We start from the raw sequence: 16027 nt of genomic DNA, 5'->3' as shown, positions 1-16027 counted from the left end.
GGTCTACCCGCGCGGGTTACTGGCGCCGACCTGCGCCAAGAATTAAACCATACCAACAACTGAGGGTGTTCATAGAAGAAGTGGGGTCGAGCGTGTCGGAGCAGACAGCCTGCTTCAACCTGCTTTCTGGAATCCTCGGACCATTCTTGCCTGCTCAACCCGTGCGGGTAGAGGTGGGTAGACGTGTACAGACTGCAGAGCAAGATGGACGTTGAGCTCCTAATTGCCAAAGTTTTTGAGCGATCACCATTATGGGACAAAAGGAGTAAGCTCCATGCAAACAAAAATGTATCGGATAAACTGTGGGCTGAAATAAGCAGAGACTTAGATTGCGAAGGTAAGCAAAATAGAATTATATTGTGTGAATCTACTTCTGATTATGTAGGCTGATAGTTGAAGTTTTATCAAAAAAATATTTTGTTGACATTAATGTCCCCTTGTCCCTTTAATGTCCCTTTAACGTCGCGGGGGTCGGAGCTGGTTACCTGCTTCCTTTGTGAACACCTACCTGCACAGGTAACTAGCGAGGGTCGGCGCCGGAAACCAGCGCGCACGTAACCTGCTTTCTCTGTGTACGCAGCCTTAATTTGTTTGGGGGGGATGACGAAGGTGTGACGTTGCCGAGTTTTTTCTTGAGGCACTCTATCCCACGTTGCCAGTATTCACTATGGCAAATTACACACACACACACACACACACACACACACACACACACACACAAAAGACCTCGGACCCCCAAAGAATCCAGCGACTGTCTGTCTATCGCTCCCTGGGGTGTTGGATGTACTGTTGCAGAATTATTATCGATTCACTGCCTTACAATAAATAGCAAGGCAGTGAATGATGACTTCTGAAATCCAGTGATGTTATTTTCAAACCCTAATCAACTTTTGAGGATTTTGTGCAGTTTTGTAATTCTTTGACCAAAAACTGGAGCGATATTCCTGACCACAGCTGTTAAAAAAAATAAAAATAAAAATCCGCGTACATTTCCTGCGAAATACAGAGGCATTATGGACGATGACAATTAAAACTAACTAACTAACTAACAAAGTAACTAATCCATTGTTTGTAAACCTGCTTTGATTAGGACGATGTACAAGGCTTGGGTGTGGCATTACCTAGTATGGATAGTTTTTATATGCACGTTTATGTGATAGTTTTTTGTTTTTGTTTTAACCTTACGGGCAGTATTAGTCGCATTGGAAACCACAGGACCTCTCCTGGGCGATTCTTCTTTTCCTTCTCTTTTACTCGTCTGTACCTGTCAGACGAATTTATTTTCTGCTACCTCCAAATTACTGTGTTCACTTTGAAGGAGGTTTTTCGAACTATCGGAGTTAAACATATCTTTGAAAATGTAAGCTCGTTCCCCCTAGAAGTCTTCGGTAAGCTCATGCCATATCTCATTTATCAAATTTATACGGAAGATGTGTTTGATATACCTCGACATGGTCCCAATCGACTCAAATCAAATCGTCTTATACTCCACTAACTGCATATAAATTTTCAGAATGACATCAATTTGAACTATGTTTCTGGACAAAACTGGTGCTAAATTATTTCTTACCCCAGTGAAAACTTTAAATTAAATGAAAGAAAAGCATTCGGAAGCCAAATGCTAATCGCCAGCCAGAATATGCTATTTGTCAAGTCCAAGACTTTGGCCATATCTTGACACCTGAAAAGTTTTCATGTTGATAGCTGAAGCCGTTCATGAGATATAATGGTGCTAAAGACAGGCGATAAAAACTAGTTGTCTTTTGGGGGCCATTATGGTGACCTTGACCTTGACCTCTAGTGCCCATTTTCGAACTCGGCCAAGATTTTGGCCATATCTTGAAATCCTGAAGGTTTCATGTTGATACCTCAAGCCGTTCATGAGATATAATGGAAACACACACACACACACACACACACACACACACACACACACACACACACACACACACACACACACACACACACACACACACACACACACACACACACACACACACACACACACAGAGGCGGGCTAAAACATTATTGTTCCACCTTGTAAAGGCTGGCGTTAAGTACCATACGACTCGGCGCCAACTAATTCCATTTATATAAACAGCAATTTCAAAGTTTCAAGAAACTTTAATGACATAATCTAAACCTTCTTTCAGTTCTTTCACGGTAGACTAAAGACGATTAGTTCCCCAGGCCCTAAAAGATTCAAACAGCCCTTCTACTTCACCCTGAGGCATTGGATGTGCACCCACGTGGAAGTGTTCACTGCCAGTCATCTGCCAGGAATGTGTCCTGACTTCCATAATGCTCATTTTTCTGCAGACGATAGAGTATCCTTCCTTCTTATACTCTTCTTTTGTTCGTTTCACATGACACCCCTTAGAGAAGTGTTGTCGATATTTCCTCTCTTTCTCTGTACCTGAACCCTCAAAAATGTGTAGTTGAATTAGAAATTTCTTATATTCTGAAAAATTTGCTAGACTCCTAAGACGACATCACTGAATTTCAAAAACCAATCCTTAGTGTTTAGGGAACGTAATGTGGTTTATCACTAATTATGTCCGCAACACAACTCGACACTGAAAAGGCATTAATATTTCATCTTCCTTTTCTTCTGCTTTTCCTCCTCCTCCTTCTCCTCCTCCTCCTTCTCCTCCTCCTCTTCTTCCCCTTCATCATCTTCTTCCAGCCCCGGCATTTTGGGTGGTGCAGGATTCGTGTACCAAGCCCTCTTACAATCAACCAACCAAGTGTACCAAACCCTGGGGCGTCGGCTGTACCTGCACTTCTCCAACTCTGACGACCCTGCGGACTTCCTCCTGTCGCAGGTTCAGAACGGCACACACTGCTACGTTGAAGCCATTGACTATATTATCTACCAACGGATCAAAAGAGACCTTGTTCATACCACGTATATTATGGATGAGAAGGTAGTTATCTGACTGTGAGTTTATAAGTCTACATAAAAATAACTAACTAACCAAGTAACTAAAATCCCACTTAGGAGGGCTAGGTTGTTCGATCCAGACATTTAAAACGGGGGTACCAGTCACTCATTCCTGGGTGGCATTCAATGAGCACTGCATCAACTCTAACATACTCTACGGCTTGAACCTTTATGGGCTAAATCGGGTTGAAGCCCCTCAGCCCACTAGTCCAGCAGACGTCCATTTGTTGAGCTTATGACCTAAGTAAACTATAATTAAAAATCATCAAACAAAATGTAATCATGATGACGCTAACTCCGACCTAAAGATGGGACGGGATGGTGAAAAAAAATCTTAAATCAGTATTTTCTACATTTATTAAGCAACGTTGGGTCTGGTTAGTACTTGGATGGGTGACCGCCTGGGAACACCAGATGCTGTTGGCATCCCTACGTGTCAAGTGGAGTTGGTGGAGGATTAGTGCCCCTCCCTGTAAAACAATTAACTCTAAACCCTTGGCCACCCCGTTTGGGATACATGGCATCTGGCAATGAATGAATGAATGAAATTTACCATAAGAGACCTCTGACTTACACACACACACACACACACACACATACACACACCTTACATTGTGTCATTCTAAAACCTAATGATTTTTATTCAGATTTGGAGAGACCTCTGGTGGTAAAGAGAGAGAGAGAGAGAGAGAGAGATAACGAAGACGGCGGTGACCATGAGGTGATTATTAATAAAGCACTACACGTATATGCCTTACCGTTATACCTGTCCTTAGTAGACATTTTCACGGTTCAGTGATCAAGGTTAGTGGATAAAGCGATCGAGTCAGAAGAATGAAGTCAGCAGTTGCATTTTTTTTTTTTTTTTTCAGTTCCTCTCTACACTGTGACCATCTAAGTGATATCCTGTCGGCCAGTAAATCATTCAATACTCTGGGGGGTAACCTAATGACCAACCAGTACGTGTTCCCTACGTGTCAACAAGTGAGTTGGCAGAATATTAGGTGCCCTTCCCGGAAAACAACTACCTAAAAGGACAAACAAGATGCCTCAGACCAGGACTGACTAAAAGACGACGACCAAGAACTGTACAAAGGACATGGTGTGGATTACGACGTGGGATGTGAGGAGCTTGAATGATAAGGTGAAAGAGACAGACCGTCTTGGTGTTTGAGGATGCAAAGGTGGACACATGTGGATTGACTGAGACTAAATGTCGAGGTAAGAGTGTGAGAGAGTCGGTGTATGGACTAGGTATATGTGCAGGAGTGGGTGAGAATGAGAGGCCAAAGGAGGGTGTATGTGTTGTGTGCAAGAGATGGAAGAAGATTATAAGGGAGTATGGCTCAGTTGGTTCAAGAATCGTGTGGGTAAGACTGAAAGTAGGAATACAATTGTGGGCGATTGTGTGTGTATATGAGCCTATGGCAGTGTGGGAAGAGTTCTGGGCTAATTTGGAAGAGTGCATGGAAAAGTTTAAAAGGAGTGACAGAGTGTTTTTGATTGATGATATGACTGGAAGAGTAGGGAATGTGAAGTTAGTTGGTGAATGGGGTGTGCTTGCAGAAGTGAATGAGCATGGTAGTGCTCTGGTGGACATCTGTGCGGGTAGGAGGTTGGTGATAGCCAAAACCCTCTTCAGCCACAAAATAATCCACAGGTATATGTGGTGAGGGATGAGAGAGTTAGGTGGCGAACTGAATGAATGGAAGGCAATGATTGATTATCGGTGAGTGTGGATGAGAATGAGAAGGTCTGTAAGGAAGCAAGAGCGTACAGAGATTGTGGGAGTAGACTTTCTTACCACCACTTGGTGGTGCTGAAAGTAACAGTACAAATGCACTGGATGAACAGAAAGAGAAAGCTGCTAGAACTGTCCATTGTTGTCTTGGGTGGTGTACCGCCCTGTGGAACACGGTTTCAGCGGCCTGGTGCTTGCCACCATGCCAGATGGATGGCTAAAGTTATATATAGCACCAAAGTCTACCTTTACCATCATCAGACAAGCATCACACTGAAGCAAGGCCGAGTACTGAAGCTGTTTGTTGTGTTCATCATGTAGCAATACCTGAAATCATGGTTCATGGCAACCAAAGCAGCTCCAGCTCCAGCAAACGATCTGAGGCTTCTCCAGGAACTGTCACTTTATCCTGATAAGGACATCTCACAGTCTGCTTGGAAGCCTTTTTTTTAATGCAAGAAAGAAGGAACCAAAGGCCAGGAGCTCAAAAACCGTTCTCTCCAAGGAAAAACAAAAACAATACAAACGAGAGCCAAATTCAAGATCAGTTCATTTCGAGATGCCTGGACACACTGCATTGAAGGCTGGAGATCACAGGAAGTAGTAAATACAGACAGAAGGAGACAGTTCCAGAGTTGACCGGTTGCATGAATTAAAGATTGGGAATAACGGTTAATGCTTTCATTAGAGAGCTGGACAGAAAAGGGATGAGAGTTTATTTCGCACACGTCGTAGAGGTGGAGGGATGCAAGCAGACAGTTCAGAGGAGCAGTGACCATTGAAGTAGCGATAGAAAAGAGATAAAGATGCAACAGTGCAGCGAAGAGACAGAGGTTGAAGGGAGTCATTAAGAGGAGGAAAGTTGATGAAACGAAAAGCCTTTGACTCCACCCTATTGAGAAGAGTTGTATGTGGGGAGCCACCTCATACATGAGAGATGTACTCTAAACAGGGGTGAGTAAAACCCGTGTATAAAGTCAACAACTGTGCAGGGGTAAAGAAGGTACGGAGTCAGCTTAGCACACCTAATCTCTTGGAAGCATATTTTACAAGACATGCAATGTGATTTTTCCAAGATAAGTCCCGAGTGAATGAAACCCCAAGCATGTTCAAGGATGATGCAAGATTGAGCGGGATATTATTAAACCTTAGAGGGTACTCCTGTGGAAGATTCTGTCGGGTTGACAGGTGTAAAACTGAGTTTTTGATGCAATAAAAACAACAAGAGTATTTTTACCCCAGTCAGAGATATGTGCCATAGCCTCATCCCTTGTTTCTTGAAGTAACTTCTGAGAAGGATATTGCAGAAACCAAATAGAGAGGTGAAGGGTGGTGTCATCAGCGTACGAGTGGATAGGGTTAGATGTACGGCTTAGAAGGTCATCGATGAATAAAAAGAAGAGAGTTGGACAGAGCCCTAAGGAACACCACTGTTGATAGATCTAGGAGAAGAACGATGGCCGTCTACAACAGCAGCTATAGATCGACCAGAAAAGAAGCTGTAGATGAAGGCACAGATAGAAGGATAGAAACCATAAGAGGACAGTTTGGAAATTAAAGATTTTTGCCAGACTCGATCGAAACCTTTTGAAATGTCAAGTGCAATGGCAAAGCTTTCGCGAAAGTCCTGAAAGCAGGATGGGCAGGAGTCTGAGAGGTAGGTGAGGAGACTGCCAGTGGAGCATCCCTGACGGAACCCATACTGACGATCAGAAAGAAGGTTGTGATAGGAAAGATGCTTTGAAATTTTTCTATTAAGAGTTGACTCGAAAACTTTTGAGACACTGGATGTTAAAACAATTGGACGATTGTTAGAGGGTTGGGAACGGTCACCCTTCTTTGGGACTGGCCGAATAAGAGCAAACTCCCAGGAAGAAGGAAAGGTTCAAGTTGACAGACAAAAGCAAAAGAGTTTACCTAGGCAGGGTATAAGCACTGAAGCATAGTTCTTGAGGACAACAGGAGGGACTCAATCAGGCCCATCAGCCTTGATAGTATTGAGGCCAGTGATGGCAGAATATTCATCAGCTGAAGAAATTTTAATGTCAGCCATGAGGAAGTCTGAGGGGGGAAGTGATGGAGGAACAGCACCAGAATCATCTAAGTTGGAATTGAAGGAGAAAGTCTGAGCAAAGGGATCTGCTTTATCAGTAGAAGAAATAGCTACAGAGCCATCAGAATAGAGAAGAGGAGGGAAGGATGATGAGGTAGAGTTCTTAGAAAGGTTTTTGGCAAGGTGCCAGAAGGAGCGAGAAAAATTCTACTTTGAGAGTTGAGAGCACTTAGTACGGATGAAATTATTTTTAACAGTGCAAAGAACAGACTTAGCACGATTCCGGCCAGAAACATAAACAAGATGTGATTCAGTTGTGGGTTGGCTCCGGTACCTTTTATAGGCCCTCTCCTTGTTGCAGACAACATTAGAACAAGCACGATTAAACCGAGGCTTTCTTTGATTTGTCAAAAGGATATGAGAAAGGAATGTATGCTTCCATGCCCAAGAGAATAACCTCTGTAATGCACAAGGCACACTCAGATCGCTCCCGGCCATGGAAGCAATAATCATTCCAGGGAAAATCAAAGAAGTACTGTTTGAGGGCCTCCCAATCTGCAGCTCCAAAGTGCCACACACGACGTTTCTTTGGAGGGTTGACAGGCAGTACCAGAGCGATAGAGCCCAATTGAGAGGAAAGGATTAGTTGTAAGGAAGAGGACATGTTGGAGTTCTCTCCAAGGCAGTCAGGGAAATGGGTAGGATGTTGTACAAGCTACTCTAGGTCATTAAGGATAGAAAAGATGTCGGCTTGTTCACCAGGTGGATCAGTGAAAGGAGAGGAGAGCCAAAGGTAGTGGTGAACATTGAAATCTCCTAGAATGGAGATTTCGGAAAAAGGAGAAATGAATAGAATGTTTTCCATTGTTAAAGTAAGAGAGCCAAAGAATTTTTGATAGTCAGTAGAATTAGGGGATAAGTAAACAGCGCAGATTTATTTAAGGAGAGAATGGCAAGAAAGCTGAAGCCAGAGAGTAGAGCATTCAGAAGAATCAAGTTCAGGAACAGAAGAGCAAGATAGATCGTTGTGTACATATACACAACATCCACCTTTGGCTTTGAAATAAGTATAGAGAAAGTAGGAGGAAACAGAAAAGGGTTTGCTGTCAGTTGCCTCAGACAGCTGAGTCCCTGTCAAAAAGAGAAGGTGAGGTTTAGTGGAACAGAGGTGGTGTTTGATGGAGAGAAAGTTAGAAGAAAGGCCACGAATGTTGAAGAAATGAAGAAGAAGTGAGTCAGACAGTGGTTCCAGGCATCTCTCTGAGTCGTCACCGGGAGAGGGGCGGATGGTGGAGGAATTTATGTTCTCCCTTCCCCCGGGGACTCTGAGGCTTGATTTACAGCAACCATTTTTCTTTTTGAATTTTGAGAGGGAAGTGTAGTATGTACTGTGCATTAGCCGTCACTTGTGTTATTTATCAGACAAATTAGTTGCACTGACCTTTTTTTTATTCATCTTTTGACTTTAATGACAAGCGAAAAATCGTGATGGCTCATAACGAGGAAAAAGATCAACTACAGAGTGTAACAGTTGAACTCGAGGCGACAGCACTGAGTCAGGCAACAATTTCAAGTTTAGTGACAAGTAACACCAAGGAGATCTTCACACTGCTTGGCCCTCCTCATTCATTCCTACAATTCGATCCATCCACATGGGAAAGTTGTGAGGATTACAAGGAAGATGAGCGTATTGTCCAGGGGCTGCAGGTAACAAATGACTCTGCTGAAAGATGGATAGCACTAATTCAAGAGTTTAATCCAGTGCTGACGAAGAACGAAGATCAACAGCAGTTTCTTCTCCAGGTCGTTGAGCAACACGGGCAAGTGTATCCAGATGCGAAGAGGGCTACAGCTGACAGCAATTACAAACCATAAAATAGGCAACAATAAGTCGGAGTTGGGTTCCCATGATACCCCCCCCCCCCAGTGAGGTGCTTATACTCTGCAGAGAGAGGGACATATGTAACCCAATGGCATATTACCACTACGCCATAATAGTATAACTTTGAACATTATGGGGCACCAGTTTAAGTAACCCAATGTCATATTAGCATTACGCCATAATAGTATGACTGAACATGATGTCGCACCAGTTAAAATCATCTAAAAGGCAAGAAGATCTGCATACACCATTTTTTAACCAATAGGAAGGAAGTCCCGTAGAAGCTGAAGCAAATTTTTAAAGTTAAAAATTAGGGACCACCCTAGTATTTGTCTTCTTAGTGTGAAAGGACAATATATGATAGGATATGTATTGACAGAGTCAGGGAGATATCAAAGGAATTTGTTGGAGAAGAACGGGGAGGTTTTAGGAAAGGAAGAGTTTGTGTTAATCAGATATTCATCATTAGGTGTTTAATGGAAAAGTTTCTGGAGAAGAGAATGAAGTTTTACGGCCTTTGTGGATTTGGAGAAAGCATATGGCAGACTGGATGGACAAGGAATGTGGAAAATATTAAGAATATATGGAGTAAATGGGATGCTGTTGATTGCCGTGAAGAGTATACTTGAAGACGCTAAGGCGGCAGTGGGTGTGGATGGTGCACTGACTGAATTATCCTCTCTAAATATTGGACTAAAACAGGGATGTGTCATGTCTTCATTGTTGTTCTGTCTGCATTTGGATGGGGTTATGAGAGAGATACAAGGTAGGGCAGTGGATGTTGGAGCGGCCCTAACGGAAGAGGACAGTGATTGTAAACTTCCTCTTCTGTTGTTTCCAGATGATACTGTATTGTTGAGTGAAGATAAAAGGGCACTGCAAGGTATGGCGAATGGGTGTGGATGTGTGTCTATCCATCTATCTCTTGCCAGACGCCCTAATCCCGTAAGGGGTGGCCACAAACAAATCGCCTCCACGTAGCTCTGTTCCCTGCCATTTCACTGTCCTGCTCCCAGCTCACACCCCTTTCTCATATACCCCTCCATTCCATCCCTCCATCACATTTTTGGTCTCCCACTCCCTCTCCCCTCATCCACCTCACTCACATACACTCTCCTCGTCAGTCTCTCACTCTCCATCCTCTCCACATGGCCAAACCACCTTAATGTGTTTTTCCTAACGCTTCCTATCACATCCACATCCTCATCCACATCACAACATTCCTTCACTTCCTCATTTGTCAGCCTATCTCTCCATGTGACTCCATATGCTCTAAAGTGAATGTAGGGAAGAGCTAATTTGTGGTTATCGATAGAAATGAAGTCACTGAATGCACAGTGAGGTTGGATGACGAGGAAATGGAAAATATGAGTGCACTTAAGTACTTGGGTGTGTGATGAGAAAGGATGGAGGTTTTGCGGATGAAGTGCTTGGAAGGGTAAAAGAGGGAAGAAAGGTTGCTGATGCATTGAAAGCGGTAATAAGAAATAGGGAAGTGAGCCTGGATGTAAAATGGTCGTTGCATGACAGAAGTGTGATACCAACTCTAACGGATGGAAGTGAAGTTTAAACCTTCTTGGAAGGTCACAATCATGATTGAGGGCAGTGGAAATGAATTATTTGAGAGGAGTATATGAAGTTGCATGGAGAGGCAGACTGACAAAAGAGGAAGTGAAGAAGTGTTATTGTGCGGATGAAAGTGTGATAGAAAGTGTTGGGAGAAAAACATTGAGGTGATTTGGCTATGTGGAGACGATGGAGAATGAGAGATTAATGTGGAAAGTGTATGTGAACAAGGTTGAGGAAGGGAGAGGGAGGAGGAGACCGAGGATGAGATGGAGGGATGGAGTGGAGATTTAGATGACAGTGGAGGGTGTGAGCTGTTGGGAGGGTAGTGAAGTGGCGGAAGACAGGGTGACACAGGCGATTTGTTTCTGGCCACCCCTTACGGGATTAAGGCTTTTGACAGTAGAAAGATAATTACAAATACTTCACGGTAAGTTTATATAAATCTTAGAACAATATTAGAGCTGGATAACAAGTTTCACTCCTACAGTATAAGAATGTTAGCTACATAAATGGAGCTCCCCCAGTGCTGCTTCGGAACCCAGTGTAATTGATTCCATATCCACACAGTTGAGTAACCTTAACCTTGCCCTTAGCACCGAAATAACCATGTTGGGTGATTTTAACATACATAATGTTGAATGGGTAATGCATTCTGCCAGGACTGACGATGCTGGTCTAGAGTGCGAGCTGTTTGCAGAATCGTTTAATCTCACCCAGCTGGTAAAGCAACCAACCAGAATACCTTATAATCTTGACCATAATGCCCATCTCTTGGATTTATTCTTGACAAATAATCCAGATCAATACACGCTAGAGGTAGTGTCACCACTTGGATCCTCTGACCACAATTTCATCAAAGCATTATTATTTACCCCCCCACACACCTCCCCGTTCCGAACCTGTCAGGGTGACGCGATGGCACTTTGATAGAGCAAACTGGGATGGATTTAGAAATTATCTTGTTGACATTCCATGGCAGTCTTTCTTTTCTAGTGATTCCAATTCTACCCAGTCCCACATTTGCAACTTAATATTAGCTGGTATGGGTTTATTCAGACCAAGTCAACAGTTCACTAAAAGATCGAACTCTCCATATTGGATTCATGGCAACTGTGCCACAGCAACAGCCAAAAAGTCATTAGCATATAACTCTTACTTAAAATAAAAAACATCTGAATCACGATCTCAATTTAAAATTGCTAGAAATCATGCAAAAGCTGTATTAAATCTAGCTAAATCAAACTTTCTTCAAAAGCAAGCATCAAAACTACTTAATAACCCTAATGACAATAGAATATTCTGGTCAACTCTTAATTCCTTCAATAATAGCTTTAACAAATCATCTTCCATTCCCCCATTATAATCTTCAGATGGCAACATTACAAATGACCCGCGTGTGAAAGCGGATATTTTTGCTAGTACATTTCCCAGAAACTCTACCATAGACGATACTAGCCAGAATGTCCCAGTACTAGAACTTGACTCTCCCGAAATTGCCCAACTTAAAATACCGACAAGATATGTAAAATCCATCCTAGACAATTTACCTACCAACAAATCTCCAGGCCCACATGGAATTCCGCCAATTGTTTTGAAAAAGTGATCCCCTGAATTTGCCTCTGTTCTAGCTAAATTATTCATACTACAGTATACATACTTACTTCTTTATTCCCAAATTCATGGAAAGAAGCCAATATCCACCCAATTCCGAAGAAAGGAAGTTCCTCTGACCCCCCTGATTACAGACCAATAGCTGTCACATTTTCTCTTAGTAAGGTATTTGAAACTTTAATTAATAAGCACATTGTTAAACATCTTGAATCCAACAACTTAATTAGTGATATACAATATGGTTTTCGCCACGAACGATCCACCATTGACATACTCAATATCCTAACTCATACAATCCATCAATCAATTGATCTACATGGAGAAACTCATGCAGTAGCTCTTGATATTTCTAAAGCTTTCAATAGAGTATGGCACCGTTCCCTGCTGTCCAAACTCCCTTGCTATGCTCAAACATCTTTTGTTCCTTGGATTTCTTCATATCTTAGTGACGGGAAAATAAGAGTAAAAGTAGATGATGTATATTTAAATTTCCACTCAATTAACGCCGGCGTGCCGCACGGGTCAGTTCTGGCGCCAACCCTATTCCTGGTTCATATTAATGATCTCTTATCTGTCACCCACAATCCCATCCACTCATACACAGATGACTCAACACTACCTAGTTCATTCACACTCAGACACCCATTTACAAAGTTTAATATCTCTACCTCTCAACTCAGTACAGCCATCTCCATAAATCAAGACCTATCTACGATCAGTGAATGGGGACAAAACAACCTTGTCTCTTTTAATGCAAGTAAAACTAAATATATACAATTTACTAATAGACAGATATTGCCAGATTCGTACATGACCTTCAGTGCTATTAATGTTCCCATCTCCAAAAGTATTGAAATTCTTGGCGTCTCACTTAGCAATGCCCTCAGCTGGACCTCTCATGTTAGATCACTTGCTAAAACCGCCTCAAAGAAACTTGGATTATTGTACAGAGTCCGTAACTTCTTCACTGATGAGCAGTAAGCTATAATTTATAAGAGTCATGTGCGCTCTCAGCTTGAATATTGCTCACCCTTGTGGAACGGATGTGGAGAGGTTGCATTAAAACAACTAGAAAAAATTCAGAACAAAGCTGTTAGAATTATTAACAACCCTGCCATTACAAATAAACTACCCCCCCTGCAAGTAAGAAGGAATGTTGCCTCCCTGGCATTATTTTACAGATTTTATTTGGCAAATGCTCAGACGAAGTTGCGTCCCTGGTGCCACCTCTCCATGCCTTCCCTCGTACTACACGGGCATCTGGTAGCGCTCATGACTGGAATGTCACTCAGCCATATTGAAGAACTTCTGCCTATCAGAATACTTTCATTCCCCGTACTGCATCTCTCTGGAACTCGCTTCTCCAGAGTTGTTTCACCTCAAACATAAACCCACAACTGTTCAAGTCTAACTGTTACAGATATTTTATGAACAAAGGACACCAGTAATCTGGTGTATGGATGATTTTTTTTTTATTCATTTGTTTTTCCTTCCTCCGTTCTGTTATTTAAAAAAAAAATTAATGTGTGTGTGTGTGTGTGTGTGTGTGTGTGTGTGTGTGTGTGTGTGTGTGTGTGTGTGTGTGTGTGCGCGCGTGCTCGCGAAGCTTCTGTCTCTCTGTCCGTCTGTCTGTCTGTCTGTCTGTCTGTCTGTCTCTGTCTCTGTCTCTCTCTCTCTCTCTCTCTCTCTCTCTCTCTCTCTCTCTCTCTCTCTCTCTCTCTCTCTCTCTCTCTCTCTCTCTCTCTCTCTCTCTCTCTCTCTCTCTCACCAAATCATTATCCACTCTCACAGCTCTTCAAGGACCACATGACGTGGTTTCTACCCCGCAACACAGCCTTCACCCCTCTAATATCCCACAGCCTTCAGCGCATCGTGGAAACAGGCATACTGGGAAAAATATATGAGATGCACCTTAGGAATATCAACGTACCCACCACACAAGTAAGTTGGGATGCACGGCTCTGTTTTCACCTTCAACTCTACAGATTGAATGATAATTATCATCACCAGTGCAGCGCAAATCAGACCATTATTATTATTATTATTATTACCATCCAAGCAGGGCAGATCAGACCATTATTATTATTATTATCATCCAAGCAGGGCAGATCAGACCATTATCATCATCATCATCACCTTAGCAGCGCAAATTAGGCAACTATGATCATGATCATCACCGTACCAGTACAGATCAGGATCATTATCAACATTATCATCACTGCAGCAGTGCAAATCAGACATTATTATCATCATCGCCATCGCAGCAGTACAAATCAACACCATTATTAACATCATCACCGTAACAACACATATCAGACCATTTATATCATCACGATCATCACCTTATCAGTATACTGGTAAGTGCGGGGCGTAGTCTTCGTTAACCGTCGCCCAACTAACTGACATCATTACCATCAACATCACTTAAGCATAACCTGACCTGAACATGACATGACAAGGATAACAAAGAAAAAGGTCTAAGGTCTGACAACTAGTACTTCCAGTTTATATCATTAGGACTTGACGAATGCCGACAGGAAAGTGGAGGTTGATCTGAATACAACAGTTGGTCAGTTTTTTAGACATCAACAATACAGTATTAAACTGTCAAGGGGTAATAAGATGAAATCGGGTATCCAGACTATCCTTGTTTGTAAGACAATAGAAATATTGTTTTAAGTTCTCATGAAGTGACAAATACAAAAATATATACACTGACAAATCTTGTTCTATACAGGTTCGTGGGACGGGTGTGCTGAACTTGGAGCATCTACAAGGAGCCTTCATAGCACTGGGTCTGGGTGTTGGTCTGGCTGTCTTTACCCTGCTGTTGGAGTGTGTTGTTAAGAGACAATATGATGCCTACCTCCATCACCACCACCACCACCATTAGTAGCACATACAAGGCGCATTCATAACACTGGGTCTGGGTGTTGTTCTGTCTGCCATTCTCATACAACTAGACTTCAGTGTTAAGAACCAAAGAAGTTTTCCCAACACCACCATTTAACAACACTGACGAACATCACCTACATCCTCTCCACCAACACCACTCAGCTAACACTCAGTGCCATCATCTTGCCGTCACAACTACGGTCAGTCTATACCACCAACATTACATAATTAGTATCAGGTGCTGGAGATGAACGCCTTCACGTGATGGCATCACTATGGCTGGGTGGCTTCGCTGCCTGGTTATACAAACGTCACTAAATTCCTTTTGTATCCCCCGAAAGAAGGATGGTAGATTGCAGGCTAGGGCAAAATTCAGCCAACACTCCACTAGGTTTACATTCCACATGAACCTGGGGCTGCTACTACCACTAGTACTACTTCTTAACATCACCATTACTCAACAGTCAGCATCACCACCGCTACCAGCACACAGCTTCATTAAGTTTCAGCTAACATTTGTACCACATACCGAGCGCCACCTTCATATCGCCACCACCGCCATCACCAACACCAACAACAACAACAATAACAGAAACCTCAACAACAACAAGCAAAGAAAATAACCTAAATTTAACTGACTTGAGGTAATCTTGAAGAATAACTTTGCACGTACCACTGTGGAAAAGTTTTGTTTATATTTGTTTTTGAATAAAGTATTATATAGATTCCCTGTTATGATCATTTAATAGAGGCCCTGCACCGCAAAAAAAAAAAAAAAAATGCAAGGTTTACAGTAAAAAGACTGTCAGCAAACATGCCAGAGAAATACCATAAATATGACGGTCAAACAGTAAATCACTTAACGACTATGACTAAATTTCACGGATAAAATAGTAAAACTTACATTTGACCGTAATTTCATTTGTGTACGAAAGCCGAAAATTTTACTCCAACCGTAAAATATTGCTGGCTTCTAGAGTAGAAAAATGCAGTAAAATGTTAATAGGCCCTATTTACACTATTAGTACCTGTACCCGATGCATGGTTGTTGCTAAGAAAAATTGTTTTGAATTATAATTTTTAATGTTATACATATTAATGCCATAATTCGACAGAATTCAACAAATGAATTGTCAGACTTTTAACTTTATTTTTTTTCAGCAATGAACATGAAGTTGTGATTCAATGAAAAATTAGTGGAAATATTTCTGAAAAATTTTACTCTATTTTCAGAAGTAAACTTTAAACACTGGCTGATACCATAAGGGAATAATATCCATTATGCTGATACACATTAAAGTATTTTCCAAACTGGAATACTCAGTGTTCATC

This window comes from Coenobita brevimanus, chromosome 44 (genome assembly GCF_032717465.1).
Source record: "Coenobita brevimanus isolate Jiangsu-jjx chromosome 44, ASM3271746v2, whole genome shotgun sequence".
Classification (NCBI taxonomy): Eukaryota; Metazoa; Arthropoda; class Malacostraca; order Decapoda; family Coenobitidae; genus Coenobita; species Coenobita brevimanus.
The sequence above is the reverse complement of the archived record's forward strand: the minus strand, read 5'-3'. Positions refer to the sequence as shown.